This window comes from Zeugodacus cucurbitae, chromosome 3, assembly GCF_028554725.1.
Source record: "Zeugodacus cucurbitae isolate PBARC_wt_2022May chromosome 3, idZeuCucr1.2, whole genome shotgun sequence".
Taxonomy (NCBI): Eukaryota; Metazoa; Arthropoda; class Insecta; order Diptera; family Tephritidae; genus Zeugodacus; species Zeugodacus cucurbitae.
The window spans coordinates 616121-623158 of NC_071668.1; the positions used below are offsets into that span (position 1 = coordinate 616121).

Sequence of the window (7038 nt, forward strand, 5' to 3'; positions counted from 1 at the left end):
AGTGGACACCGCAAAATGGCAGAAACACAATGAATCTGCATGGATTCAACATTATTTACATATACACGCAGACACAAATGTCAAACATACATACATACATACATATGTAACGGTACAACGGTGTAGCTCTGGTTTTGTTCACGCTTGAGACACATATTTTCCACAGTTTAGCCCCCTCCACCGCGTTCGATTCCATTCAAAAATATAATTTGAATTGCGCATTCACTCTGTACTGGTTGGATGGAGGGCCAGTCTACAAGTGGCTCGTGTCATCAGCATAACGCACTTCATCTTCCTTCAGCTTTATGGAAATCGGAGTGACAAACACTTTGTTGGCGTTGTTAAATGGTCAAAAGGTGTGTAATTCGTTGATTTCCTCTATGATTGATGGTCATGCTTGTCGGCAAATGTGCGTGGACAAATAGTATGCGTGAGTACATACATATACATATATATATGTATATGTGTGCATGTATAGATAAATGAACGCTTTTTAAATCCGGCTCGAAAGCAATGTGAGAACCGACTTTTCTGCTTTCAAAGGATCAGAGCCGAGCTCTGTACATGGTTCCCTTTTGATGTGACAACAATAATACACTTTTTCGGTAATAAATTAATTAAAGTTTGTAGGTTTATAGATTGTAAAATTCCCGTTATTTTTTAGCAAACCTTCCACATTTTCGGAAAGTGAGTAAAGTAACTCATACGATCCGACATCCCTATAGGTACGCTGAGCTGTATAAAATTGCGCATATGTGGACCGTTGAAGGCAAACGAATATTTCATTTCAATCACAGCCGAACTAATTGCTATTGCAACAAAGTGAATAAAAAAACGGAAAGCAGTACAAACTTTCTGCGAAGATGAACAAGCTTTACTTGTCTTCTATATACATATATACATACGAGGAGGGCTGAGGGGCGTTTAATAAAATGCGCACATTTAAAATCAAACAATCAAAGTCAATCAAAACTCAAATTAGTTCTGGTATTTTGACTTTTTCTAATCAACGTTTTTCAGTTGCCTCATTTGGCTCCTTTCGCCCAAGGAGAAAGAACGGGGACGTATTGCGTGCAAATACCGATGATATACGAATGTCTATGTGTATGCAATTCTATGGATAGGTATGTGCATGTTCTACAATTGTAATTTCAGCGAAAATTGGACATTGCCAAAAGCCAAAGGTGTGTTCTGTCAAAGATAACACGGACACAGGCACGCGCCAATTACACACACACACACATACTCAAATGCTGCCGACGCATGTAGCCTCCACCACGACGAAAATTTGAGAAAATGTACCTAATCTCCTTCACCCCAGTCCAATTACCAGCGGCGGCAGCAGCAGCAACCATGCGTCCACCCTTACAATTTTACAACGCATTTACAATTTCGTCTGAAGCTCACGGCGAACACACATACATATGTCCAAGTGACCATATACACGATTTTCAGTTCGTTGCAGATGCTTGTCGCCTCTGATGTCCACTGACGCAGCAACAAAAGCCCACAGCTCGGCCATTTTATTTTTATTTGGAGGCTAAGTTTAAAATTACACTTTTTCGTTTTCCCAATTCATATGTAAACACGCACACACTCACACACATGTACATTCGAGTACATTCTCCATCGCAGCGCATTCCTTTTATGTGGGCGATTTTTTAGGTAACATTCATACATACATATGAACTTATGTATGTTGTGTGTGTAAAATTGTAAACAAAAGTTCGATGTGAATCTTAGGAAGTGAGTTGAAAGTGTGCGAATGCGTGGAAGTAAAAAGTAAAAAGTAATGACCAGACTTCCCCAGTCCTCCGCACGGTCGAAAGAAATAACTTTCAATCTCGTTTGGAATTCTCTTGATTCTCTTGTAGTTCACCTCTCATTCCATTTTGTTCGGCTTATTTCGCTTTTTATCGCAATTGAATTGGAAATAAAAGATTTGAAGTTGATTTTTATTTCAGTAAATTGCTTCATGTCAAATGTACATACATACATACATATGTATATGTAGATACATGGTATATATGTATTATAAAAGCTACATAATACCCATGTATATATGTGCACAACCGTTTACGCAATGAATTTTAAAATCTTTGAAAAATTTACCGAATTTGTCCAGAAAGCTTTCTTTGTATGGCAAAAATATTTCCTTCCTTCGAAGTTTGCATCAATGTTAAAACCTGCTTATGTTCCAAGTTCTAATGACTCTGATCATCACTGCAAGCACTGCTTCAACAGACTCGGATATGGCGACCACCAATATTAGGTGACTTTGATTCTCAGGACGTTGTGTTGGACCTCTGCTCTCTTTAAGACAAGATTACGTGTGAAAATGGAATATGGTAATACAAAATCGAAGTGCATACCTCTTTCAAGTGCGCTATCCTCTTTCTAGTTTATATACACATATCCGATTCAATATCTATGGTTTGGCTCCTCGAATGAACGCCGAATCACGTCGGCTATTATTATAATAATATTCCTTGAGTGAGAATGAGAATCCTGGTATCTATAAGCAGTGAGAAGGTTGAACGATTTTATGCGTTAACAATAACCAATTTTGAAAGTGATTTTCTTTGTTATTGTTATTGTATATTATTCCCGCTTGCTAAAGGTTTGAGATCCACTTTTTAAGCAAGCGCGTCCCTTGTCTGCTATTTTAATAATACGATAATTCGAACACTCGAAATGCTGACAAAAAACGAATGCAAAGTGGGTATGTTGGTATGCGTGTGAGTGTGTGGAAAATAATTTGTGAGGTGGCTGAGGCACAATTTTTCTTTTCCAAGCCATTTCATATTCAAGACGAAACTCAACGGCATTTCTTTGAAAGATTTCGGAATAACCGCAGTCGTAGTTACACGTATGTATAATGGCGATTTGGTTGCTACATTTCTTCATGCCGCACTCACTTACGCACACAGTCGTATCGCACGAACCCCCGAGTGACAAAAAGTTTTCCACTTGCCCATTCTACGCTTTTGTACTTTCTTGTTCTCTAATGTCCTGTGGGGATAGAACGGTGTTCCAACGGCCGGCATGTGTGTGCATGGGTGTGATTGCTCATATGCCAAATTACCAATGCCGCTTGTGAACGCATCAGTTGGTCCAGGCTGCAGCGTTCCAAAGAATGAATTATTCTTCAAATACAAATACAAATATAAATGGTTAGTAAGGCTTTTTTAATGTCCAGTGTCTGCTATTGAAAATGCATAAAAATACCATTTAGCATGTCCTCGAAAGGTACACGCGCACATATGTACATATAGAGTGCGCACCTACATTCATACATACTACATGGGCACATATGTTTGAGAAAGTGTGATAGATGTTATATTATATTATATACATGTACATATATGTATGTTTGTGTGTGTATGCTAGAAAGTTGTGTTAGTTTTCACATGGATGGATTTTGTTAGATTCGGTACTAAATTGTAATGTTGCTAAAATGGTGTTTGGGGAGCTTTTGATTTATGTTAAATTTATTTTGGATATTACGGCTTGGGCATTGAATAATAAATAGAATATGGAAAACTCGTTATTAGCGCATAACAAGCTTTTGATCTTTTCCAGCGAAATTGTTAGGAGATCTCAATATTTTCAAATATTTGTCTTTTAGTAAAAAACTAAGGAACCGAGGTAATACTAACTAAATGCTACCTTATAAACGCCTCTTCACCGATTTCGGCTGTTTCTTGGTGTTTTGTTTTTCGCAAACGAAATATCAATGATTTAACTCTAATTTCATTTTTATGGTCATTTGTGGCAAAAGTATCGCCGCTTCGATGTCCTTTCAAAGGATTACCGTTGTGAGTTATGAGCAGTTATAATGGGCTAACGCCTAACGGTTCCAACAGGAGGCTTATTGTTAGCTTTGGAAATAAATCGCAAAAAACATTTACTTTTTAAGCTAATTTGATTTAATGGGCTTTACAGGGCAATCGAATTTATTTAGCTCCGTTTCGTTTCATCTCGTTTGCGACGTTTATAGCTCTTTTGATTCAGCGAGTGACAAAAATTGCCGCTTTAATGGTGATTTATGAATGGATTGAGAAAATATTGAATTGCACTGCGCTAAAAAAAATATACACACACACCCATACATGCATATACATACATAGGCATATGTATTAAGACAAAGTATCCGAGAATTCATTTATATTTATGGCCGCAGTTATTCCTCACCTTACGGCGTTTTAGATCCGCAAATGCGAAATTATTGTGATACAGTACAATTATCCGCTCTCGGCAAATCTAATGGCAATGTAGGCTCTGAAGTTACTATATTTATATGTGGTCCGGAATACAAATATGAAATTACAGTAACATTTTTATTGGAAGAGTTAAATAGCAGAGCATACGTACCTGTATGTAATAGCTTTACAATCTGCTCACACTTAAACTCGTTGCTCTTCGAAATCTCGAAATCGAAATTCGAAATCTCTCCGGTTCCTTGTTAAAAAAGAAACTTTGTTACTCGAAAATTCTGAAGAAAACGTTATCAATGATACATTTTTGTTGTGCTCTTCATTTTGGGAGACCAATATTGATTGGAATGTTTCATGCCGGTGGTTCGTATTTTACATTTTCTCGTCCAAAAAAAGTTATTCAATTACCAAAACCGTTATCGAGTCTAGTTTGCACACCTCTCACGTTTTCTAGCATGGGGTGTGAAATGCATACACCCTCTCTAATGACAGCCTGACGACCAAGTCGAGTACTGTTAGTTAGTTGCCCACATCATGAATTTGAGTGAACATATTTTTCTTCCAGATGATGAATTTCGTGTCACGACTGACTGTACTGCAATCACACATATTCACACACAGACTTACATATTTGTAAAGTCGATTCCGACACATCCACATACATACACATGTATACTTATACATATGTAGTATGCAGTAATCTCCATATTTGTATGTAGACGCTATGTAATAGAAATAGAAAAAGAAGAAGGAAGTATGCTGCGAACATAGATTTTATGTATCTATTAGTTCACATTCATAAGTTGTGTCAAAATGAAAAATCAGCTTTTCGAGCATTGTTGGGCATAACAATGAGCTGTCCACACACACACACACACACACACTTCTGCTGAGGCTTACAATTGTATGTACACAAAAGGATAAATAATAAATTTGTGCTTCATCCCATGTTAATGCCCTGAGAAAGCTTCATATTTTTTATTGAAATACATACATACACACACTGATACACTTCTGTATCCACAAAAAATGGGAAAACATTTGAAATTATTATTTTAGCGAGAATAACAATATTTTGTTTGTGAAGCCCCGGTCTAACAAATATCCAAATATCCATAAAATAATATTGTACATGTAGTCGATTACTAATTTAATTGACTTCGATTTAATAACTTGTGTGTTAACGCATTTGCAATGCCATAATGCTAAGTTTGTCATAAGAAACCGTGTAATTTAATCAGTAGTAATCAGATATTTATAAGCAATTAACTAACTAAATGATCAATGTTTTTGTATCGTAAATGACCGCGGACCTTGTAATCGCATAAATTGATCCAGTTACCCAGCAGTGGGTCCGCAAAAATACCAGCTTTCTACCAGAATTGTCTGGTTGCAGTTCAAACTAGTCTGAGTATTAAATTAATGACAATTAAAGGGTAATCTATTTATTTTATTCGACTGCAACGATTCTCAAATAAATTATTTCCAAAATTGATTTGATTTCGGCGAAGAAAAACAAGCGTAAGCAAAGAAAGTTTTTGCACAATTCTTTATTCTTTAATTTTCTTTGCTCTCCCATATTTCTAGTATTTTCATTTATTTATTTGAGTTTCTTATTTGTATTTCTCAGTGGCTTAAAATATTTTCGGAATAACTCGGTAATATTTTCTGAAAAATAAGAAGGAATATCTTTCCACTAATGTCAATTTCGTGGTTAACCGCATCTATATTCACACATATTTATATATTTTCACATTTGCACATATAACTGTAATTGTCCACCCTCAAAAAAGCGGACATTCGCACTTTTCCCCCTTAATTTGAAGTATTTTTGTTGCAGTTTTTTTCTTTTTGCCTCGACCCTATGAAGCTTAACATCTCCTGTTTGTTTGTATGAAATTCTGAGATCGGAAACCTTTTGACATGCGGATTCCATGGAAGCACTCATACAGTTGGCTAAATTGGAATTCACAAAATTGTGAACAACTTTATAAATATGTTTATTTTTTGCTTTGTTGGTGAATTTTTACAGTTAAAATATCACAAATAACTGAAAACACCCCTCGCCCCACGACCACGACCGGTTGAGAGGCTTTTGTGTCTAAAAAATTGCAAATTCGATTACAATGTGTGTTTTTCAATGCGCGGGTGGGGGGAGAAAGTGTGTACGGCGAAAGGATGTTTCTTTCCCTGTTTTTTGAATGAATAAGCAATCATAACAAATGATGGAATCCATAATTTACTCCACCAGAACTATCTGACTCTCCGCCTATGTTTATTTAATATATTTTTAACTGTGGTTACGAGTCCGCAAGTCAAGTTTTAGTTTTGTTTTTCTTCTTTTATTAATCACTTTAAATTGAAGAACTCAGTCCAAATTCAACATCAACCATTTCAACGCCAATTTAGAATTTGGTGAAATATTTTAACAGTACCCTAATTTTTATTCTAGAAGAACCATTTTATTTTACTTAAAAAAATAGACAGAAAACTGGTGAAATTCTCCCAAACGAATGGACCTACCAACTGCTCTGACGCTACTTGACGAAGTGTGACAGCGAGTGAACCCTCCGGTATTTATAGCTCTATTCAAACGAAATGTCAGAAAAATATTTGTATGCATTTGTATGTGTATTCTTGCAACATTTCCAGCCATTTTCCAGATTTAAAATTTGAATATGCGCAGCATGTGCAATCAGAAAGGTTTTTCGGGTGGGAGATTGTACGTAGAGAGATGTGGAGTTGATGACAAGTGAGGGTTGTTGCTGGGCTTTTTTCCACCCTTTTTTTAAATTGGAGAAAGTATTAACGGTGGTGCTTT

At 36.3% G+C, this 7038-nt stretch overlaps 1 long non-coding RNA gene across 1 annotated transcript; it reads right to left on the reverse strand.

The window, feature by feature from the left end:
- Window positions 1-1212: 1212 nt before the first annotated feature.
- LOC128920501 (uncharacterized) lies at window positions 1213-6752 on the reverse strand. Its single transcript, XR_008470566.1, has 3 exons — window positions 4195-6752; window positions 2373-3146; window positions 1213-2313 (listed from the first exon to the last, which is right to left on the reverse strand). It is a non-coding gene; the product is annotated as an uncharacterized LOC128920501 (long non-coding RNA).
- Window positions 6753-7038: the final 286 nt, after the last annotated feature.